The sequence below is a fragment of the Myotis davidii genome, unplaced genomic scaffold, assembly GCF_000327345.1.
Source record: "Myotis davidii unplaced genomic scaffold, ASM32734v1 scaffold135, whole genome shotgun sequence".
Lineage (NCBI taxonomy): Eukaryota > Metazoa > Chordata > Mammalia > Chiroptera > Vespertilionidae > Myotis > Myotis davidii.
Genome location: NW_006289813.1, coordinates 6188703 through 6201314, shown reverse-complemented (window position 1 = coordinate 6201314; position 12612 = coordinate 6188703). Strand labels below are relative to the sequence as shown.

Below are 12612 nucleotides of genomic sequence, written 5' to 3'. Positions count from 1 at the left end.
GTAGAGGGTGATTACCAGAGGGGAAGGGGTGTGAGGGGAGGATGAAAAGGGTAAAGGAGATCAAATATATGGTTATGGAGGTAGACCAAACTTGGAGTGGCGAACACAAAATGCAATATACAGATGATGTATTATAGAATGGTACACTTGAAACATACGTTATTAACCAACGTCACCCAATAAATTTAATTTAAAGAGACTATGAGGAAAATGAAGGATATTAAAAGAGATAATGCATGGAATTTTATAAATTGTTAACTACTAAATAGGTATTGGTTATCCTAGATAATAAAAGCCTAATATGCAATTTGTCCCCGTGGATTTCGACTGCTCGCTATGACGTGCACTGTCCACCAGGAGGTGGCGCGGAACATGGCAGGTGTCAATGACGAGGCGCTGCCAGCCCCGATGGGCTCCGACGAGAGCAGGACTGCGGTGGGATGGTGGAGCAGGTGAGCGGGCGGCACCAGGTCAAGGCGTGTGTGAGCAGTGGCCCGATAACCCAGAGACAGTGACCAGGGGCGGCAGTGTGGGTTGGGGCCACTGCCCAGCTCACAGGTGCTGAGGGAGCTAGTGGGGGGCCTGGCTCCGACCAATGACCCCACAGGCAGGATGGTGGAGCAGGTGAGGGGGCAGCACCAGGCCAAGGTGGGGTGCCAGGCGGGGCTGTGGGGCTGTAAGGTTGTGGGCGTGAACTGCAACCTGATCTCCACAGGCCACCCCAAGGAACCCCACCCATGCACAAATTCGTGCACTGGGCCTCTAGTTATTAATAAACGTAAGACCTACCTTTAGAAAACATTTTCTACACACTCATAGCCTAGAAAAGGTTTCACTTCTTCACCGCTTAGGTGGGAGAACTCCGAGACATGTTGCCGTGGGAGTGAAGCCCAGTTATCCACAGGGATAGCAGTAGCATTTTCATTAATATCTCTGGTACCAGCTGCCTCCCTTCCCTTTCTCTGCTGCCACTCTCTAGGATCACTTCTCAAATAAATGGCTTACAAAAAAACCACAATCCAATATTAGAAATTCGGGTTGAATTACTGCATGGTAAAGTGGTAAAAACATGGGCATATTAGCACTGGAATTCAGATTAAACTGAGTCTGGTTCCCAGTGCTGTTACCTACTAACCACATGACTTTGGGAAAATTACTTACTTCTATATGCATCAATTTTTTTGTTTATAAAATGGAAACAATAGCTGTGAAGAATAAATGATATAAAGCATATGTAGAAATTAGCAAAATGCCTAGCAGATAGCAAAATAATTCTATTATTATAATAAAATGTACTTTTATTTTTCTCATTTTATCAGTTCTGTCTGTTTTTTAAATCAGTTCAGCCTTTTATCATTAACTTATAAAGCTTTAAAAAGAACTACGATACCTCTTTAATTAGTTTGAATCTAGAATAAGTTTTATCTTGCCCAATTCAACCTGTCGGCTTAACATGACTAAGAAATTATCAAGTTTAATACACTAGCTAATGCTATACTATGTATTTTTGCTTTCAATTATTATGGAAGTCATTTAAGGGAGGTAGGAACCAGCTCTAGGTTCTACATATTGGTTCATATTATTGAAATAAAATGTTGTGTGGCTCTTTTCCACTGCCAGTCCGCCGCCATCATGGGTCGCATGCACGCTCCCGGGAAGGGCCTGTCCCAGTCGGCTCTGCCCTACCGCCGCAGCGTCCCCACCTGGCTGACATTGACGTCTGACGACGTGAAGGAGCAGATCTACAAGCTGGCCAACAAGGGCCCGACTCCCTCACAAATCGGTGTGATCCTGTGACGGGCAGTAAGATCCTGAGAATTCTTAAGTCCAAAGGGCTTGCTCCTGACCTTCCTCAGGATCCCTACCATTTAATGGTGAAAGCTGCTGCAGTTCAAAAGCATCTTGAAAGGAACAGAAAGGATAAGGATGCTAAATTCCATCTGATTCTGATTGAGGGCCGTATTCACCAATTGGCTCGATATTTTAAGACCAAACGAGTCCTGCCCCTCAATTAGAAATACGAGTCATCCACAGCCTCTGCACTGGTTGCATAAAATATCTATGCACTCGAGCAATAAAATCATTGTTTAACTAGAAAAAAATTGTTGTTTGGATGCTAAAAGCCTAACTTAAACAATAAGCATGAGATCATTAGCATAGTGTGCGTAGCAAAGAAAAAGAAATCTCCATGTGCTCTGCTTTTTACATTCCCAGTGAAAAATTTCACTTTGTCTTTATTAATGTGTGTCCTTAGAATAACTGCAGAAGCAAAGGTTCTGACTACTTACTATGCTATGGCATAAACTATTATAGTTAGACAAACAGCAGCAGTAATTTTGACTGGTTCTGATCAGTTAGTCAAGAATACTGTTTACAGTAAAGAATCAGAAAACGAGTACAAACCATAAACACTGACTTAATCTTAAGACACATAAATATGCATTAAGTCCCCAATTTTCTAAAGCAGTTTCAAGTTTTCCTTGTAGAGGAATACCTCCCCAATATTTTTCTTATATAAACCATACTCAGAATTTATTTTCTATAATTTCTAGTTTTAATTTTCTAAGTGAATGAAGAACTAAAAAACAAAACAAAACAAACTTGTAAAGCAAGGTTGGGATATTGCCTTCCAAGTTTTATAATTTTCTTTCAATCTTTGTTTTCCTGCCTACTCTTTTAGTCACTAACTTTTATGGAATCTTCCTCATTGCATTTATGTTTCATAGATTTACACACTGATTTAATTTATCTAATCACAATGACAAGTGTAACTGGCACCAACAGGTTTGCAATAAGTACAACAGACTATTGTTGTTGGAACAGGGAACAGGCCACTAGCAGCCAGGGCAGCACACAGTCTGCTTTATGGGGAAATGAAGCGCATAGGCTCACGGGCCAACTGGTTAGATATCAAGAGGATTGTCTTTGTATTAGGATGAACCATATGCAATTGTCAACATTCAACTGTCTTTTATCTGGAGAAATGACAAGTGCGTACAAGTGCATATATTCAACGTAAGATATATTTTTATTAACTATTGTTAAATATTATATTTACTACCCATGTTTTCCCTGTGAACAGTGAATAGTGATCCTTTATTTTTTAAATGCCATGCTACATTTACTCAGAAACTCACCTTAAGCTACTGAAGAATCAGTCATTGGACTCTGGGTTCCTAAGAATGTTATTTCTACCTCCTTCCTTTCTTCACGTTAAAGTCACACCGCGTTAGAATTCCAAAGAGGCTGAGGGCGTAAGCCTGTGCCTTCTAGCTAACTGATGATGAACAGCACAGGGATTAAAATGTGAGGTCAGCATTAGTTTGTTTACTGGTTCGCTTCTAAGACAAATGTTTTTGGCCTGCAGGATCCAACACAACACTGACTGTTTAGAGAAGGCAGGAAAAAGACAGGTACAAAAGGGAGTGAGCAGAGAGGCCCCGGGACAGAATTAGGATACGTTATCCCAAAATACAAACACCTTTTATTTTTGTTCTATCCTTGTTGTGCTATTTAATAAACAAACAAATAAATCACAAGTGTGCTATTAAGACAAAATCTGGAAATGTGGGACAGAATGGAATAAGGAGGGGCTGTATTCAGATAAGAGACCACTATCAAACCCTTAGAAGTGCTCACATTTACGGACGCTAAAATGTCTAAGTCGGGTTTATAATTGTGTCCTTATGCCCACACAAAACTATTGAATGATATCTGAGCCCTAGTGTCTCATACCTTCTACAACATCAACCCACAGAGTTAGTATGCAGAGTGAGAAGAGCGTAAACACTTTAATTATACCCGGGTTCCAATCCTGGCTGCATACATCTGACCCTAATGCTCATAGGATACATGGGTGCAGAAAAGTAAAAAAAGTTGCTCACTCTTTGTGCTTTTGTCATCTGAGCACCTTTATCCACTTTTCTGCACCCGTGTGTATTATGAGGATTATGATGCACACCTTGCTGGCTTCAGAGGATTCCTGAGAAAATGCCTGTAGTGCCTTCCTGCAACTATTCCTGATCTTTAAAAGGTGCCAGAACTTTTCACTTCAACAAAGATTTTAAATCTTCAATGCAGGCATGAGTAGTCTATAAACATGTGGCATGGAGGACGTCCATGCAGTTTATTTTCTATTCCAAAATTGTTGTGCAAACTGAGCATAATCGAGATGTCGGATGTAAACAATGAAGGTAGCTGTCCTTTCCAGATCAGATAGAGAACTGAGAGCCTCCTCTGGGAGGAGGAGCGGTTTCAGAGAGGTGACGATGCAAATGCCAGAAGGGTGCTTTTAAAATACAAATCTTAACAGGTCCCTCCCCTTCTTATAGGTCTCTAATGGCTCCCAATTAACTTTTGAATAAAATCCAAAAAACGTTAGTTAGAAACCAGGCTCTCTGTACCCCAGCCCATGCCTATCTAAGCAACCTCCTCTCACACCCTCTTCTGCAGTGATTTTACGGTACTTGCAATTCTCTGGTCACATCTGCATTCTCTCTGCCTGAATTTGATTTTCTGCCCTCACCCCATTTCTCTGCTGCCCTAACTTCTAATCTTCCTTCTTTTTCCTCAGGAGGACAACTTTGTCTGCCTTACTCTGCTTGGCTTTCTCAAGACCACCTGGGTTAATCACTGTTTATCACACTGTACTGTTACTGCTAACCTCCCTCGAATCCACACAGACCAGAACAGGCTTTAGCATCTAGTCTTACAAAAAGCTGACACTCAATAATTTTTAATATGCATTTCCGAAACTCGCTAATTTGGCTTTATTGCCTTATAGTTAAGGGGACAAAGATGTTGGGCTGCTGGTGTACATGGCTGGTGTGGCTGGTTATCCAGATGGATAAGGACTTTTCTTTAACACAGCAGTCATAAATTATATAGTAACTTATTTCTCTAAGAATATGATTATGGCATGCTTCTTTCCATATTATATGATGTGTATTATTGAAATTCAAGGTTATCTCCCAATTTATATGCTACCATATTTACAAATGTTCCAAAATTATTCGTTTGGTAAATAACATTCCTCCATATCCTAAAACTGATGTTTGTACATGTAGCACACCAAGGAGAATAGACAATTAAATTAGGAAAGGTTTTATTTCTTTAACTTCAACTAGTAGTTATTTAAGAATAGAGGGCTTTCCAAATCTTGATGGACATAAAGGGCGAGATTAACAGTAATACAATCACAAGTAGGGAATTTTAATACCCCATTGACATCAAAATATAGATCTTCCAGACAGAAAATCAAAAAGGAAACAGCAACCCTAAATGACACACTAGGGATGGACTTAATTGATACCTTCATAGCATTTTACCCCAAAGCAGCAGAATATAAATTCTTTTCTCAAGTGTATATGGTACATTTTCTAAGATAAACCATATGTTAGGGCATAAAACAAGTATCAATGAATTTAAGAAGATTGAAATCATATCAAGCATCTTTTCTGACCATAATGATATGAAATTAGAAATTAATTACAAGAAAATAACTGAAAAACACACAAAGATATGGAGGCTGAATAATATGTTACTAAATAGGGATAATTAACAATAAGATCTAGGAAGAAATAAATAATACCTTGAAACACATGAAAATGAGAACACAATAACCCCAAATCTATGGGACACAGAAGTCCTAGAGTAGGTAGATAGGAGACTCGGTAGAATTCTATTTTCTTTTCATTAGCCGGAAAATGGAGATTTAGAAAGTTTAGAAACTTGACCCAATTGAAAAGAAGAAATGGTGGACCTTGAAAATGACTTCAGGTTTTCTCACTGCACAGAATATAGTCAAATTGACTTGCACATGCACAGTACATATAAAGCTCTCGCTAGCGCCAATCGCACACGTGTCTTTCGATCTGTCATTGTCGATCGTGAATTTGGTTGACACTTCTATTATAAAGGGAAAATAGTGATATTAAAATATTTCTTCTAATTAATTTATTTTCAATGTGCACAAATATGTGCCCCAGGCTACTAGTATAATATAAAAGATCAATGAAACCAAGAGCTTGTTCTTTTAAAGATTAACAAGATTGACAAAACTTTAACCAGACTCATCAAGAAAAAATGACAAATGGACAATCTGGATGAAATGGATAAATTCTTAAAAACATACAATCTTATAAAACTTAATCAAGAAGAATCAGAAAATCTGAATAGACAGGTTACAGCTAATGAAATTCAAGCAGTAATTTTTAAAAACTCAGATCAACATCCTAGACTGAATGGTTTCACACATGAATTTAACTAAACATTCAAAGAAGAACTAACACCTATCCTTATCAAACCATTCCAAAAATTCAAGAGAAGGAAAGACTCCCAAGCTCATTTTACAAGGCCAGCATTATCCTAATTCTAAAACCAGACAAAGACACTACAAAGAAAGAAAATTACAGACCAAAATCCCTGATGAACATTGATGCTAAAGTCCTCAACAAAATATCAGTAAACAGATCATGCCATACATTAAATAGAGCATATTCCAGGACCATCTGGGATTTATTCTGAGGATGCAAGGTTGGTACAACATCTGCAAATCAATACCCATGATATACTACATAAACAAAATGAAGGATAAAAACCACATGATCATAGATGCAAAAAAAGCATTAGATAATCTAGCACCCATTTATAAAAACTCTCAGTAAACTGAGACTAGAGGGAACCTGAACGTAAAAAAGGCCATATATGGCAAACTCACAGCCAGCAGCATACTTAATGGGCAAAAACTAAAAATATTTTCCTTAAGATCAGGCACAATACAGGGATGTCAGCTTTCAACACTCTTATTCAATATAATACTGGAAGTTCTAGCCACAGCAATCAGACAAGAAGAAATAACAGGCATCTAAATTGGAAAGGAAGAAGTAAAACTGTCATTATTTGCAGATGACATGATGCTGTATAGAAAGAACCCTAAAAATTCCACCAAAAAAACTGCTAGAACTGATATTCAGTAAAGTAGCAGGATACAAAGTAAATATCCAGAAATCAGTTACATTTTTATACACCAATAATGAACTATCAAAAAGAGATCCCATTTACAACGGCATAAAAATAAAATAAAACACCTAGGAATAAATTTAACCAAGGATGTAAAAGACCTGTTCTCATAAAATGATAAGACAATGAAGAAAGAAACTGAAGAAAATACAAATAAATGGAAGCATATACCGTGTTCATGGATTGGAAGAATTAACATCATTATAATGTCCACACCACCCAAAGCAATCTATAGATTCAATACAATTCCTACAAAGATGCCAATGGTGTATTTCACAGAACTAGAAAAAAATATCCCAAAAGTTTATATGGAACCACAAAAGACCCCGAATAGCTACAGCAATCTTGAGAAAGAAGAATAACGTTAGAGGAATCATGCTACCTGATGCCAAAATATACAAGGCCACAGTCATCAAAATATCATGGTACAGGCATAAAAACAGACATATAGATCAATGAAACAGAATAGAGAGTCTAGAAATAAACCCACGCCTTTATGGTCAATTAATATTTGACAAAGGAGGCAAAAAACACAATGGAGTAAAGATAGTCTATTCAATAAACGGTGTTGGGAAAATTGGACAGATATGTGCAAAAAAAAAAAAAAGAAACTAAATCATCTTCTTACACCATATACGAGAATAAACTGAAAATCAATTAAAGACTTAATGTTAGACTAGAAACCATAAAAATACTGGAAGAAAACATAGGCAGTACAATCTTGGAAATTTCTCATAGCAATATTTTATCTGATATACCACCTCAGGCAAGGAAAACAATAGAAAAAATAAGCAAATGGGACATCAAACTAAAAAGGTTTTGCACAGCAAAGGAAACCATCAACCAAATGAAAAGACAACCCACTGAATGGGAAAACATATTCGCCCCCAATGATACATATGATAAGGGGTTAATATCCAACATTTATAAAGAACTTCTAAAACTCAACACCAAAAAAACAAACAATCCAATTAAAAAATGGGGAAAGGACCTGAATAAACACTTCTTCAAAGAGTACATACAGATGGCCAAGAGACATATGAAAAGATGCTCCATGTCACTAATCATCAGAGCAATGCAAATTAAAACCACAATGAGGTATCATTTCACACCTGCCAGAATGGCTATCATCAATAAATCAACAAACAACAAGTGTTGGCGAGGATGTGGAAAAAAGTGAACCCTCATGCACTGTTGGCGGGAATGCAGACTGGTGCAGCCACTGTGTAAAACAGTATAAAGTTACCTAAAAAAAAAAATAGATTTCATTTTTATACGGAATCTAATGAATAAACTAACAAACAAAATAGAAACAGACTCATAAATACATAGAACAAACGGACAGCTGGGGGGGCGGTGGGTTTGGAGGGGTTGGTAAAAAAGGCAAAAGGATTAAGGGGGAAAAAACCTCACAGACACAGACAACAGTTTGGTAATTACCAGAGAGAAAGGGGGTTGAGAAGAGGTAGAGGAGGGAAAAGGGGAGATAAATGGTATTGCAGGAGACTTACCTTGGAACGGTAAACACACAAAACAATACACAGATGATGTACTCTAGAATTGTACACATGAGACCTATATAATTTTATTAACCAATGTCACCCCAATAAATTCAACAATAATAGAAAAGAACAGATGACTTGCTTTTATGTTTATCCCAGTGCCTACCATAGTCCTTGTTAGGGGTTGAATTGTGATCCCCAGAAAGATATGTTGACATCCCAGCTTCAAGAACTTCAGAATGTGACATAATTTGGAAACTGGGTCTTTGCAGATGTAATTAGTTAAGATGAGCTCATACCTTAATCCAATATAACTGTGTCCTTACAAGATAATGGCCATGTGAAGACAGACACACAGGGAGAATGCTATGTGAAGACTGAGTCAGATATTGCAATATAACATCTATAAGCCAATGACTGCCACTGTCACCAAGAAACTAGGAGAGAGGTATGGAACAGACTCTCCTTCAAAGCCCTCAGAAGAAACCAACACTGTTGACACCCTGATTTCAGCCGTCTATCTTCCAGAGCTTTGAGACAATAAATTTCTGTTGTTTTAAGCTGCCTAGTTTGTGGTGCTTTGTTACAGCAGCTGAAGGAAACTGACATAGTAGAAAACATGCAAAAGGGGTTTAATAACACTGTTCACATTGAATTGAACTACTGATTCTTCAGAGAGAGAAAAGTAGGCACAACAGATCCATTCTGTTTTTAAATTTTCTTTTAGAAATCTGACAACGTGTATTAAGAACCATAAAAATGGCCATAATTGTCAACAAAGTAATTCCACTCCTGGAACACTATCATAAGGAAACAAATCCCAATTTGTTCAATGACATATCTGCAAAGATAAGTAGTACTATAACTTGGGTTGTTTATAATTTGCTGCTAATATATCTGTCCACAAATAGAGGATCAGCTGAGTAAATCTGTGGGTCCTCCTTGCATTTTTTTCTCTTCTCCTTAAACCTCCCCAAGCAAAGCCAATTCTTTCCTGACAGTGCCTCTTGGGGTTGATCCAGGCCCATGTCGCCTTATATAGAGGTGTTTTGCAAAAAGATTTATATTTGGCCTGTCTGCAGACTCATCCAACTATCATGTCTACTGCCAGAATAGGACAGTCATTCTATGGCCAAATATATCTGACGTGGTAATGTCTTCATTTGTGTTGTGTGTGCTTTTATGTATATGTTATATTTTTTTTCAATAAAAATGAGTTTGTTTTTTGGTAACTTACTGTGGTTTCATATCTTGTTTTGCTAAAATAAGATTAGGATTCATGGTTCTCTGCGGATATGGTCCTACTCCGTTACACTTCTGAGTGTAATGTTTATTAGCCGAGATAACTGGGTTCCTGTTCTCTGCCAATATGGTCCTACTTCATTACACTTCTAAGTGCAATGTTTAGCCAGAATAGCAGAATAGCTGGGTTTCTGTCCACAGACTGGAGTTGGCAGCGGCTTTTCTCTTCTTCTACAATGCCTGCCAATGCCTGCATGTCTACCAATGCAAACTCCTCAACATCCTGTAAAACCTGGCTTAAAAAATTTCAAAGTTTCCCTCCATCAGCACACCCACCTATCTCTGCTCCCTTAATTCACTGATCATATTCTGCAAACACGTATCAACCAACTAGTAGTTGTAAGGCCTGAAGATGTAATTTACTAAGTTGTTCACAATCTTTTTGTGGACATCAAACATTTATGAAAGAAGATAGCCAACAATAGAAAATGACACGTGATAAGTGATAAATGAGTGTTTCAGGATGGGAGGGAGGGAGGCTGGTGAAGAAAGGATGGGGAGGGGGTGGGATTGCTGAAGGCTAGAAGGAAGAAACAAGGGGAAAAGTTGAACAGATTTCATGACCAGGAGAGGGGTGTTCAGAGATAGGACCACGAAGTTTGGTCCTAGCTGACTAGGAAAATGGAGGGGGCCCTTGACAGAAATGATTTCAACTAGAAATGCTCTGGGACAAAGCAGGGCAAGTCCAAACGGAATATTATAGGCACCGAGTGAGAGATGCTACACTCATACTGAGTAAGACACGTGGAAAACATGGACTCTTAAGCTAGATGAGTGGAGGTTTAACAGAAGAGACAAAGTTCTATGAAAAAAAATTTTTTTTTGATTTGGGTGTTTTATTAAGTTCTTTGAGCAAAATGCAGATACCTCGGAAAATGGTAAAGCAGTTACAACAAATAAAAAATAACTAATACTATCTCTCAACTCTAAGATGGGGAGAGGAAGAAAAGAGATGAAAAAGGCAAAATGTAAGCCTTGTCTCATCAATCAGAACAGTTTTGTTTGTTTTTTAATCTCACCAGCATCTAACAGCATTCAGGCAAAGTCAGCCCGACTAACAAAGAGTGAGTTTGGTGTAATCAGGGAGTGATCAGTAATTACATACACATTATCAAAAAGGTAACAATTTAAGAAAATGGGAAAATATGTTAATTTTTATAGCAAGAGAAAATTAGGACTATCTTAACAACTTATAATTATTATTAATAACAGAAACATTTAAAGTAGCAGACATTCAAATAATGAGTGTGAGTCCCTTTATTGATGCTTACGGGGTCTGGATGTGCTTATGGGTTCCGTAGATGTCAGACACACACCATTTTTTCTCATTCAAGGACAAACGGATGTTTTACACTCACTGACCCTACCAGTGAGATGTGTGTTTGGAGTAGTCTGTCTGTAGAATGGATGCAGTTACTCTGCCAGATCACACTTTAAGTTAGAGGCTTTTGCAGTTGTGGAAACAGAGAAAGAAATGCTCTCACATTTCCTGACCAAATTGCTAGAGTCCCTATGCCTGTGTCTTGGGGTTGGGACAATATGCTTTGCTCTGGGAGAGGCATTTAAAATACAAACATCAGCCATGGCTCTTATCTTCCAGGAGTGGACACCATCGTCGCAAGCATGGGGTCCTTATGAAATCTTAAAAAGTAGAAGAACCCAAACTAGTACAGAACGGCACAAGAAGGAAAAGAGGGATCTGAGAAAGAGTCTGGTGAATGATGCCTGACACAGCTCAGGACTTCAGGAAGCCAGGGACCCAGAAAGGACCTGTAGGTGAGACAGTATGCAGTGGTGAACAGCCCCAGGGCTGGACCACAGCCCGAGCCAGAATCCCCTGATATTCCTGCACCCTTGGGCGCGTTACTGTCTCAGTTTCTTCATCCGTGAAATGAGGATCTTGTTGATCATTCACCTCACAGGATCCTTGAGAGGATTAAGAGTGAACACAAGTTCTTAGAGCGGTGCCTGCACATACAGCACTCGCTAACTACCTGCCATTGGAATAAAAGACTTTTTTCAGTCCTCAGTGACCTTGGGGAGGACAATTTCTGGCCAGCAGTAGGAGCAGACATTACAAAGTCAGGTAATTAATAAGCCAGTGAGCGGTAAGAAGACGGAGACAGCCACAAAGCATCGATGAATGTCACCCGGTTAAACAGTAAGAGGGAGGAGTGAATAAAGGAGTACAGGGTTGAGTGAAAATGCTCTCCGAGGGGATAGCTCAGCGAGGAGGAAAAGGCGGGGCTCGCCAGAACTCTTCTCCGGTCAGCGTGGGGCTAGTTTCCCCACCCACACAGGGAGCTGGAAAGGGGAGAGACCGGCCCCTTCCAGTCCCAGCCCCTCAGGGAGCCCCAGACAGCGCCGTCCCCGCATCCGGTAAGTTTGAATCAGCGCTGACTGATTGCGGGAGAGGCCCATTTCCTAACGAATGCTCCTCGGGAGACGAAACAACAGGCTTTCCCATTTCCCGCTCCGGTACGACCTGTTCCACGGCTCTGTGCTCATCACACGCTCCTGGGCCAGCAGCAGCCGCCGGGACAGGATGCAGCTGCGGGAGCTAAAGAGGCAGCGCCCCGCTGCAAGAGCTGCGCCCCAAGTTCATTCCGGTCTCAAGGACACCAAAGCGCCCCAGCGGGGAAGGAAGCAGGAAGAAAGGGGCTCGGGGATTCTGGGGTGTGGCTAGTGCGGCCGGATCCCGGAGCTGGGGAAGTGACCTCGGTGGTCAAGGTCGAGCAGATCCTTCCCTCTCCCAGTCCCACCAGCGAGCACCTAGGTCCTCCCGCCG

General features: G+C 39.7%; 1 pseudogene; it reads left to right on the top strand.

The window, feature by feature from the left end:
- The first annotated feature begins 1605 nt into the window (after positions 1–1605).
- Positions 1606–2102, top strand: LOC102763098 (annotated as a pseudogene).
- Positions 2103–12612: the final 10510 nt, after the last annotated feature.